The following is a 12,846-nucleotide window of genomic DNA, read 5'->3' on the forward strand; positions in this document are numbered from 1 at the left end:
GACGGAAACTCCAGTATCTGGTCAAATGGAAGGGATACGGTCAGGAGGATAATTCTTGGGTGACTGCCTCTGATGTTCATGCCTCCGATCTTGTCCGTGCCTTTCATAGGGCTCATCCTGATCGCCCTGGTGGTTCTGGTGAGGGTTCGGTGCCCCCTCCTTGAGGGGGGGGTACTGTTGTGAAATTGGATTCTGGGCTCCCCCGGTGGCCACTGGTGGAATTGAACTTGTGTGCATCATCCCCTCTGTTCACCTGTTCCCATCAGGATGTGGGAGTCTCTATATAACCTTGCTCCTCTGTCAGTTTCATGCCGGTCAACAATGTAATCAGAAGCCTTTCTTTGCATGTTCCTGCTACTAGACAACTCCCAGCTAAGTTGGACTTTCGTCCTTGTTTGTTTTTGCATTTTGTTCCAGTTCACAGCTGCTGTTTCGTTACTGTGTCTGGAAAGCTCTTGTGATCTGAAATTGCCACTCTGGTGTTATGAGTTAATACTAGAGTCTTAAAGTAATTTCTGGATGGTGTTTTGATAGGGTTTTCAGCTGACCATGAAAGTGCCCTTTCTGTCTTCCTGCTATCTAGTAAGCGGACCTCGATTTTGCTAAACCTATTTTCATACTACGTTTGTCATTTCATCTAAAATCACCGCCAATATATGTGGGGGCCTCTGTCTGCCTTTTGGGGAAATCTCTCTAGAGGTGAGCCAGGACTGTATTTTCCTCTGCTAGGATTAGTTAGTCCTCCGGCTGGCGCTGGGCGTCTAGGGATAAAACGTAGGCACGCTACCCGGCCACTGTTAATTGTGCGGCAGGTTTAGTTCATGGTCAGTTTAGATTCCATCTTCCAAGAGCTAGTTCTTATATATGCTGGGCTATGTTCTCTCGCCATTGAGAATCATGACACAACCCTTATCCTGGGAGACTTCAACATTCCCATTAACAGCCCCACTTCCACATCTGCATCCCAGCTTCTATCACTAACCACTTCCCTAGGCCTCTCACAGCTCTCAACCTCTGAAACACACAAAGACGGTAACACCCTGGACCTGGTCTTTGTCTGGCTCTGTTCAATCTCCTACCTAGATAACTCACCACTTCCCCTCTCTGACCACAACATTCTCTCCTTCACACTCACAATTCCTCGCCTCTCCTACCTACCACACATTCAGAAATCTACATGCCATTAACCCTCATACACTTTCAGACTCCTTACACTCATCATTGTCCCCAATCTCCTGTTTTTCCTGTCCTGATCTGGCTGTACATCACTACAACGCCACTCTTAGAAGCACCCTAGACCAAGTAGCTCCCCTCACCCTCAGAACCTCCAAACACAGAGTGAAACAGCCCTGGCTCACATCGCAAACCCGATTTCTCCAGCGATGCTCTAGGTGTGCTGAACTTTTATGGAGGAAAACTCGCACCCCAAAAGACTTCATACACTTCAAATTTATGTTAAGAACCTATAACTCTGCCCTTCACCTCGCCAAACAGTCCTACTACACCACCCTGATCTCCTCACTATCCAGCAACCCCAAGAAACTTTTTAACACCTTTCACTCCCTCCTCAGGCCAAAAGCACAAGACCCTATCACAGACATTTGTGCTGATGACCTGGCCTCCCACTTTATAGAGAAAATAGACAATATCCATCAGGAAATCCACTGCCAGACACCAAGGGCAATGACTCCCATTCCTCCCTGCATCTCCCTTGGCTCACTCTCCACATTCGATCCCATCACAGAAGAAGAAGTCTCCAAGCTCCTCTCCTCTTCTCGTCCGACTACATGCACCACCGACCCCATTCCCTCACACCTCCTCCAGTCTCTCTCTCCAGTCGTCACAACTCACCTAACTACAATTTTTAATCTCTCCCTCTCCTCTGGCATTTTCCCCTCCTCCTTCAAACACTCTATTATTACTCCATTACTAAAAAAACCCACCCTTGACCCATCATGCACAAACAACTACAGACCGGTCTCCAATCTCCCCTTCATCTCAAAACTCCTGGCGCACCTAGTCTACTCCAGCCTTACCCGTTACCTCTCCACTCATTCCCTCCTAGACCCTTTACAGTCCGGGTTCCGCCCCCTACATTCGACAGAAACTGCACTCATCAAGGTGACCAATGACCTTCTGACAGCAAAATGTAACGGTGACCACTCTCTGCTCATTCTCCTCGACCTTTCTGCAGCTTTTGACACTGTTGACCACCCTCTCCTACTCTCTAGGCTCCAGTCACTAGGCATTAAGGACACTGCTCTCTCCTGGTTCTCTTCCTATCTTTCTGAATGCTCCTTCAGCAGATCATCAGCAGATTTGGCTTTCAGTACCATCTTTATGCTGATGACACACAACTATACACGTCATCCCCTGACCTTACCCCCGCTGTACTACAGAACGCCACTGACTGTCTGTCCGCAGTCTCTGACATCATGTCCGCTCTCTATCTGAAACTCAACCTCTCCAAAACTGAACTTCTTCTGCTCCCGCCTTCTACTAACCTCCCAAAATCTGACATTTCCCTCTCCATGGGTGGCACCATAATAACACCCCGGCAGCAGGTGCGCTGTCTGGGTGTTTTGTTTGACTCCAATCTCTCCTTCACCTCCCACATACAATCTCTTGCCCGCTCGTGCCACTTACACCTAAAGAACATCTCTAGAATCCGCCATTTTCTCACCATGGAGACAACAAAAACCCTCACTGTCGCCCTAATCCACTCCCGTCTGGACTACTGTAACGCTCTATTAATTGGCCTCCCCCTCACGCGACTTTCCCCTCTCCAGTCTATCCTTAATGCAGCAGCCAGGGTTGTCCATCTGGCTAATCGTTACTCGGACATGTCCGCTCTTCGCCAGTCATTACACTGGCTGCCCATTCATTACAAGATACAATTCAAAGTACTTGTTCTCACCCACAAAGCTCTCCACAGTGTGGCACCCCCTTACATCTCCTCCCTCATTTCTGTCTATCGGCCTAGCCGACCGCTACGCTCTGCAAACGACTTTCGACTAACCTCTGCACTAATCCGTACCTCCCACTCCCGACTCCAAGACTTCTCCCGTGCTGCGTCAATCCTCTGGAATGCTCTACCCCAAGATATTAGGACCATCCACAACTTGCATAGTTTTAGGCGCTCGCTCAAAACACATTTGTTCAGAGCGGCCTATCACGTTCCCTAATCAAACTCATTTTATGTTTGTGTGTGTGTAGCCCATTCGCTATCTCCATCTACCCCCCACTCCCTGAAGATGGCTGGACCATCATTGTAAATACATCATTGTAAATACACACCTGTACTTTGTATCTCCCCCACCTCATTGTAGATTGTAAGCTCTCACGAGCAGGGTTGTCTTATTTTGCTTTATTACTGTATTGTTAACATTGTTACCTATGACTGTTGTGTTTGAAACTATTAAACTGTAAAGCGCTGCGGAATATGTTGGCGCTATATAAATAAAGATTATTATTATTTTGACTCTGCAGAAAATAAATGGCCTCAGTGGTCAGGAGCCTGAATGGACAGATATTATCACTTTTGGGCCTCAAGGAAACTGCAAAAATGTTGGCGCTGGAGCAAGATCCCTTGCCCTTGTCTAGTTTTCAAAAAATGGTGAAAACCCCATTTACAGGCAACCTGTCATCAGGTTTTCCCTATATAAACTACATCACCCCTTCTCTGGAACTCTCTACCACAACATATCAGACTCTCACCTACCATCGAAACCTTCAAAAAGAACCTGAAGACTCACCTCTTCTGGCAAGCTTACAACCTGCAGTAACCACCGATCGACCAAACCACTGCATGACCAGCTCTATCCTCACCTACTTTATTCTCACCCATCCCGTGTAGATTGTGAGCCTTCGCGGGCAGGGTCCTCTCTCCTCCTGTACCAGTTATGACTTGTATTGTTTAAGATTATTGTACCTGTTTTTATTATGTATACCCCTCCTCACATGTAAAGCGCCATGGAATAAATGGCGCTATAATAATAAATAATAATAACAATAAACTATAACCACCACTTTTCAGTCACAGTTAAAAGCATCATTTTTATAAGGGCCCAAGTGCTCTGCATAGCTAAGAATATAACTTTTATAATTCTGCCATGTGCTGATCATCACCATCTGATCTACTGGTCATCTCCAGACTGTACTCAGCACTTCTTCTGTCTCTGCAATTGCCATCATCCTTCCTTGATTGATGTTGCTGATTTCTCCTATGTCATCCATTGAGTCTGTTCAACTCCCGTCTTGCATAGCAAATAGATAATGGCTGCACTCAAGTTTATTGTGCTAAAGCAAGGAAATGTGCAATATATGAAATGTGAACAGCATAATGGCTTGTGAAATTTATGAAAAAACACATGAGATTTTTAGCACAAGATTTGGCCAAAAGTTGTGAGCCCATTCTCCAAACGTCAAGGTAATCTCAGATCGAATAGGTAACTAACCTGTCTGCCTAGTGTGAACACTTACCTATGGCTAATAATATGGTAAAGCCTGCATTTATAGAGGAGGTTAGAACCAACTGTGTTTGGATGTAATTAAAATCACAGCATGGTGAAGGGCGGGGCGTTCAAGTCAGAAACATAGTCTTGATCAACATAGTCAAATTTATCCACACACACTTTGGTTCAGGTGATGCAAAAAATGATTTTATTCAATTCAAGTCCGTGAAACAAGGGAGAAGCAAGTGGAAAAAAAAATTATAATACAAAGTGACTAAATAACATTGCAGATGCTTCGACCCATCCTGGGTCTTACTCATTACGTTGCTGTAAAAGAAAAAACAATACATGGGAGTGATGTTCAAACCCGGAGTGTCCAGCTTTTACAGCATAGTGGATGGGATTTCTAGAAATTCTATGTCTACTATGCGTGTCTGTGGACCTGCGAATCACCCTTCTTCCTTCGCAGAAATCTTGAGAGGTTTGTGTTGTAGTGCAGCGGTATCCATGCTGTCCAGTGATGAGGCAGTGACCAGGTAAAGTTCAAAACAAAACGTGTGTTAGTGTCCAACTCACAGAAATGCACAGCACATGATATCCTCCAGACTGCAGCCAGGAAACAAGACGGTCTACCTCCTAGACCGGTTGCCGTGGGCGACTGCAGCACCGTGTACGCTGAGGGTGCCAGGCTCTGCTTGCCTGTGTTGCTTCACACAGGTGGAGCTCTGCAGAGCTTCTGCTCTGCATGCTTGCAAAACCAAACTGACACAACCAACCCTTTTCTGCAGGTGTTTTTGCAAGGAATCTGTGGCCGGAAGCTAGATGGAAAACCCGGCCAGGATGGAAACGAACTGCCCCACTAACATCCTATAATCCATTTTAAAAATAAAAATCCCATGGCAGGGTGACTCTATTTTGGTGTCTGCAGTCTCTATCTGAGGATCACTATGAGTTATTGCTGCATCTTGAGCTTACATACAGATCGGGTGATGCTGGAGCTGATGGCTCCCACTGACAGAGCGACCTGATCTGTATGTAAGTGTAAGATGGTGCAATAAATCTCACAGTGCCTCAGATAGAGCCTCCTCAGAAACAAAACAAGAGGCAGGAATCAGATGAAGCCCTGTCACCTATTTGCTGCCGTGGCACCTCTCCAGCAGATTATAACAGGTGCACAGGTGGCATAAGAAGAGCAGACGCCCACAGACAGCCTGCAGTGTCTGCAAAACTGGGATACACAGTTACTGTACAGTACAGTGCTGGCACCAGTCTACTGAAGCAGCTGAAAGCTGTGCACCTGGCCCTGATAGTATGCCCCTGCCTGAATGGGCCTCCGGCACCTCTGGGCCCCAGTGCAGCTGGCCCAAGGGATTCAATAGGGAAATGGACTGGCTTAACTAATTCACCATCATTTTCTTCCTAGACACGTTGATCCTCCTTCAGTCAATAGGTGAGTGCATCCCCACCCCGCATAACGCACATGGCATACCATACACCTATACTAGTCTCCCCACACTGCTTTCCCCATTAGTTACATCCCAGCCATATAACCTTACTGTCCATTTACGTGATCCACATATAATATTTATTTCTCTGAATTAAATTTTGGTCATACTCATTAATTAAACATCTAGACTCTTTATTTGAGAGTGAATGTACCCCCACTGTCCACAGACTCTCTTGATATTCCATCATACCACAATTACAGGCCCCTTCAGTCTATCCCTTTTAGGGTACCCATCTAAATGAATTAATACTGTACAGGTGCTTCTCACAAAATTAGAATATCATCAAAAAGTTAATTTATTTCAGTTCTTCAATACAAAAAGTGAAACTCATATATTATATAGAGTCATTACAGAGAGATCTATTTCAAGTGTTTATTTCTGCTACTGTTGATGATTATGGCTTACAGCCAATGAAAACCCAACAGTCATTATCTCAGTAAATCAGAACATCTGATGTTAGGGGATAGAGATAGCTTTCATGCCTCTGCCTTAATGCGTTTCCCCAATTCATCAGGAGGCCCAATTCATATGAGGTACAGATTCTCTGATAGTCATATTAATAAACATTAGCGTTTTAAAGGGTTATATGTACTCACCTATGTCTACTGTACTTTGCAACATTGTGCCAACTTCCCTAACCTTCAGATAGATTACCTGCTCAGTGCTCACTCATGCCAAACACCTCTGAACTGTAGGATGAGTAGCCAAAAGATACAATGAAGGAAACAGCATTGCAAATATTGACTGCTATTCAAGCATCCATTGTTTCTCTTACTGGCACGATCAATGAGGTTCTTGAATGGAAGAAGTGGCTGCTCCTGAACTTGAGGAAAAGCAACTCTGAGACAGCAGTCAGTACCTGGACACAAAGAGCAGAAGATCTTGAAAATCTGTATTGTGAAAATAATCTTTGCATATTTCGATTCATGGGACATGCATCGGGGAAATAACTATGTGCCTACTTCTAGCAGGAGGTTCTGGCTGTTACTTAACCATTTAGATGCTGCTGGCAATGGCTGACAGCACTATAAAATTATTTAGATCTGGGTGGTGGTTCTAATTTCTCATTTATTGGAACTCTTGTAATTTGATCATCGGAAGCTGATGGTGCTGAGAAGGCAGGCAGGGGCCTGCTGAAGGTCCCTGTCACCTGCTGGGTTCCTGGAAAATTGTAAAATTAACAATAACCTGCAATACTATAGTAAAGATTTCAGTTGTAAGTACACTATGGGAGCTTAGAAAAGGCAAAAAAAAGTATATAAATGGAAACAAAACCCTTATATAGCTCCATAAAAAAAAGAATAAATAATGGTGAAACAGATGGAAAAAACAAAAGTGTAAAACCAAAAATTGGCCTTGGCAGGAAGGAGTTCTTATGCATTGTATTGTTTTCTTTTAGCTGGTTCATGTTAGTACACCATATAGCTTAGGTAATATTATAAAGCATCAATGTTCTCCAACCAGTGGCTCACCAGCTTTTGCAAAACTACAGCTTCCAATTATGCCTTGATAGTCTCCAACTGGAGTTGTAGCTTTGCAACGTCTGGAGAGTCACAGATTGGGAAACACTGCATTACGCAATGTACAATTAGTAGATAACTGGAACAGAGATGTATTTCCATTACAGCTGTCTAGTGAAGTAAAGCAAAATGATTTCCAGGACCCCTGTCTGGCATCTGTAAGGAGATGGACATACTGCCTACGTTAAAGCTTGAGCTTTAGTAATCAAATTTCCATACATGTAAAGTGCTTTTAAACTGGTGAAAAGGTGGAAGGACTTTGTGTCTATGGTACCGGTAATTTGTAAGAAAATGCCAGTCTGAGTCCAGAGGAACCTCATTCAGTGACATCTTGAGATCTTCCACCATGTCACAATTCACACCAATTGTAAAGTTCAGCTCCTCAAATTCTTAACTCAAACCAAACTTCATATTCATATGTAGTGCATAATACTTCCTTTTCAGCACCTGACTTTTCTGTCTCAGAATGTGCAGCGCCCCCACTGCCGCAGGGCCGAGGGGTACCCGGTACCGGGTCTCTGAGTCTCTGTTCTGGAGTTGTCACGGTGGCTAGACCCGGTCCGTGACCCTGCTGAGGGGTGTACAATGAAGGTGGAGGTATGGGTTGTCGTTATGGTGCGGTGAAGTGCCGGTCACGGTAAATAACGAGGACACCAAGTTGCAGTCTCTTTACCTCTTTACTGAAGGCTTCAGGATCCTCAATCCGGAATACGGTTAACCGGGCCGCGTAAGCCTGGCCGGTCCGATGGCACATCCAGAGCTCCCTTTGCAGGTGGAAATCTGTGCCTACCTTCTAGCGCTTGTGTCTTGTGGTCCTCCCCTGCTGTGCTTACGGGATAGTCCCCACAACTGTTGTGTTTGTTTCTCGTGTTCCCTCACAACTCGATTCTGATGTTCTTCCACGTCCCCCAGATCTTATGGTTAGGACACACCCATATGACGGGGAGGCTCGGAGCTCTTCCGGGACTCTAGCGTCGACCCAATCCTGTTGTTACCCCCCTGTGTCTTCCTAGGTCAATTGGGTGAGACAGCCCGCCTATAACTGACTGTCCTGCCGTAGGTTTGAAGTTTGGCCTGGAGCTCTATACTTCCTCGGCGTTCCGGCCACCGGTTACGCGCCTCAGTAGGATGTTGCCTCGTCTTACAGCACGACTCCTACTGGTATTCTCCTTGTTGCGTTGATCTCGTTTCTCACTCAGCACAATAAACCTCGCTTCTTGTCCTTTCTTGGGGTACCGCCGCTATATCGTGCAGGCGCGGTCCTGTAACGTTCTCTCTGGTTGCTAGGCCTCTGTCAGGATCCCACCCCTGACAGGGACCCCTCTGAATCTTCCCCTACAACACCCTCTGCCACAAGGTGTTGCCTGGTTCCAACCCAGTCAGCTTTCTGATCTAACTTCCTATCCAACCCCCAGTTTTACCAGACTGTGAGGAGTGGCCTAATACATAGTGCCCTTAGCTCCCCCTGGAGGCCAGACTGTGAAATGTATTGGTGTCTGTGATACCTGGTCAGAAGAACCCTTTCAGTGCCATCAGACGTACCATAGCCCCCCTTAGTGGCGGAGCAACAGTACTGCAACGACCAGGACTCTGGGGCGCTGCAAATGCACTGAGAAAAAAAAATGCTAAAGTTAAGTAAATTATCCACGTCAAACATGATCTGCAGATATTCATGATGGATTGTTCATGTGCATATGGGAAAGCAACCATGCATAAAATGTTAGTTTGGAAATTAAGGAACTGTTATGGCTTTTTTAGCACATTTATCACTTCCCTTATGAAAAGGCAAAAGGTGACACCATAAATAGGAAAGTACGCACAACTATTATATAAGACTTAAGAAAGATTTTCTACCACTATTTTGAAAACTGACCAGACAAAGGGAATATTTATAAATTAATGAAATAAGGGTATATGCACATGTTGCGGAAAGGTGTGCGGAATTTTCAGCACTGATTTTGGTAAATCCGCAGGAAATCTGCACTGCGGATTTACTGCGGAATTACCGCAGAATTACCGCGGTTTTTCCTCAGTTTTTGTGTGGTTTTACACCTGCGCTTTTACACTATTATGGAGCAGGTGTAAACCGCTGCGGAATCCGCACAAAGAATTCACATTCTGCGGAATAAACAACGCATCGTTTCCGTGCGTTTTTTTACGCAGCATGTGCACTGCGGATTTTGTTTTCCATAGGTTTAAATGGTAAATAAGTAATTTCTGATAACATGTGGGGCAGCATCGTGTTCGGGAATAATTGTGCAAGAAATTGTGGGGTTTAGCTTCACCTATTAGCCTTTGTGTACTTGACAAATTTGCAGCAAATACAAAAATTACATTTTTACCACTAAAATTTCCTATTTCCACATCTCAATGTCATAAAATTCTGTGAGGCACCTATGGGTTCAAAATACTTGCTACCCCCCTAGATGAATTCCTTGAGGGGTTTAGTTTAGTTTCGAAAATGGGGTTACTTGCAGGGGTTTCTGCTATTTTCACTTGTCAGGTGCTCTTCAAATGAGACATGGTATTCACAATTTATCCCAGGCAAATAGCACCTTTTTCTTTACTAGCCCTGCTATGTGCCCAAGCAGAAGTTTTTGACCACAGATAGGGTATAGTCGCGTTCAGGACAAATTGCACAACAAATTATGGGGTCTGTTTTCTCCTATTATTCATTGTGAAAATTACAAACTTGCGGCTAAAACAACATTTTCGTGAAAAAAAAACAACATTTTCAATATGACTACCTAATGCTATCAAATTCTATGTAGTACCTGTGGGTTCAAATGGCTTACCTTGCCCCTGGATAATATCCTTGAGAGGTTTAGATTCCAAAATGGGGTCACTTGTGGTTTTTTTCACTCGTTAGACACATCAGGGGCTCTCCAAAGGCAACATAATGCCTGCAGATCATTCCATCAAAGCCTGCGTTCCGAAATGTCACTCCTTCCTTTCCGAGCCCTACCGTGCACCCGATCAGTGGTTTTCCTCAACATATGGGGTATCAGCGTACTCAGGAGAAATTGCACAATACATTTTTTGGTCTATTTTCTCCTGTTACTCTTGTGAAAATAAAAAATTTGGGGCTAAAATTACATTTTTGTGATTATGTGATTTTTTTAATTTTCACAGCTCTATGTTATAAACTTCTGTGAAGCACTTGAGGGTTCAAAGTGCTCAAGACACATCTATATAAGTTCCCTAAGGGGTCTAGTTTCCAAAATGGGTTCACTTGTGGGGGGTTTCCATGGTTTAGACATATCAGGGCCTCTCCAAACGCGACATGGCTCTCGATTCCACATGCTTTTGAGTACAAAAGTCAAACGGTGCTCCTTCCCTTCCGGGCCCTTCCGTAAGCCCAGATAGTAGTATTCCCACACATATGTGGTAGCAACATACTCAGTAGGAAATATACAATACATTTTGGGGTCCATTTTCTCCTGTTACCCTTGTGAAAATAAACAAAATTTAGCTAAAAGTACATACAGTGGGGCAAAAAAGTATTTAGTCATTCAGCAATAGTGCAAGTTCCACCACTTAAAAAGATGAGAGGCGTCTGTAATTTACATCATAGGTAGACCTCAACTATGGGAGACAAACTGAGAAAAAAAAATCCAGAAAATCACATTGTCTGTTTTTTTTATCATTTTATTTGCATATTATGGTGGAAAATAAGTATTTGGTCAGAAACAAAATTTCATCTCAATACTTTGTAATATTTCCTTTGTTGGCAATGACAGAGGTCAAACGTTTTCTGCAAGTCTTCACAAGGTTGCCACACACTGTTGTTGGTATGTTGGCCCATTCCTCCATGCAGATCTCCTCTAGAGCAGTGATGTTTTTGGCTTTTCGCTTGGCAACACGGACTTTCAACTCCCTCCAAAGGTTTTCTATAGGGTTGAGATCTGGAGACTGGCTAGGCCACTCCAGGACCTTGAAATGCTTCTTACGAAGCCACTCCTTCGTTGCCCTGGCGGTGTTCTTTGGATCATTGTCATGTTGAAAGACCCAGCCATGTTTCATCTTCAATGCCCTTGCTGATGGAAGGAGGTTTGCACTCAAAATCTCACGATACATGGACCCATTCATTCTTTCATGTACCCGGATCAGTCGTCCTGGCCCCTTTGCAGAGAAACAGCCCCAAAGCATGATGTTTCCACCACCATGCTTTACAGTAGGTATGGTGTTTGATGGATGCAACTCAGTATTCTTTTTCCTCCAAACACGACAAGTTGTGTTTCTACCAAACAGTTCCAGTTTGGTTTCATCAGACCATAGGACATTCTCCCAAAACTCCTCTGGATCATCCAAATGCTCTCTAGCAAACTTCAGATGGGCCCGGACATGTACTGGCTTAAGCAGTGGGACACGTCTGGCACTGCAGGATCTGAGTCCATGGTGGCGTAGTGTGTTACTTATGGTAGGCCTTGTTACATTGGTCCCTGCTCTCTGCAGTTCATTCACTAGGTCTCCCCGCGTGGTTCTGGGATTTTTGCTCACCGTTCTTGTGATCATTCTGACCCCACGGGGTGGGATTTTGCGTGGAGCCCCAGATAGAGGGAGATTATCAGTGGTCTTGAATGTCTTCCATTTTCTAATTATTGCTCCCACTGTTGATTTCCTCACTCCAAGCTGGTTGGCTATTGCAGATTCAGTCTTCCCAGCCTGGTGCAGGGCTACAATTTTGTTTCTGGTGTCCTTTGACAGCTCTTTGGTCTTCACCATAGTGGAGTTTGGAGTCAGACTGTTTGAGGGTGTGCACAGGTGTCTTTTTATACTGATAACAAGTTTAAACAGGTGCCATTACTACAGGTAATGAGTGGAGGAAAGAGGAGACTCTTAAAGAAGAAGTTACAGGTCTGTGAGAGCCAGAAATCTTGATTGTTTGTTTCTGACCAAATACTTATTTTCCACCATAATATGCAAATAAAATGATAAAAAAACAGACAATGTGATTTTCTGGATTTTTTTTTCTCAGTTTGTCTCCCATAGTTGAGGTCTACCTATGATGTAAATTACAGACGCCTCTCATCTTTTTAAGTGGTGGAACTTGCACTATTGCTGAATGACTAAATACTTTTTTGCCCCACTGTATTTGTTAGTAGAATCTGATTTTTTTTATTTTCACAGCTCTTTGTTATAAACTTCTGGGAAGCACCTTTCATGACAGATCTAGATTACAGATCTAGATAAGTTCCCTAAAGGTACCGTCACATTAAGCGACGCTGCAGCGATAGCGACAGCGATGCCGATCGCTGCAGCGTCGCTGTTTGGTCGCTGGAGAGCTGTCACACAGACCGCTCTCCAGCGACCAACGATGCCGAGGTCCCCGGGTAACCAGGGTAAGCATCGGGTTGCTAAGCG

This window comes from Ranitomeya variabilis, chromosome 4, assembly GCF_051348905.1.
Source record: "Ranitomeya variabilis isolate aRanVar5 chromosome 4, aRanVar5.hap1, whole genome shotgun sequence".
NCBI classification, from domain to species: Eukaryota; Metazoa; Chordata; class Amphibia; order Anura; family Dendrobatidae; genus Ranitomeya; species Ranitomeya variabilis.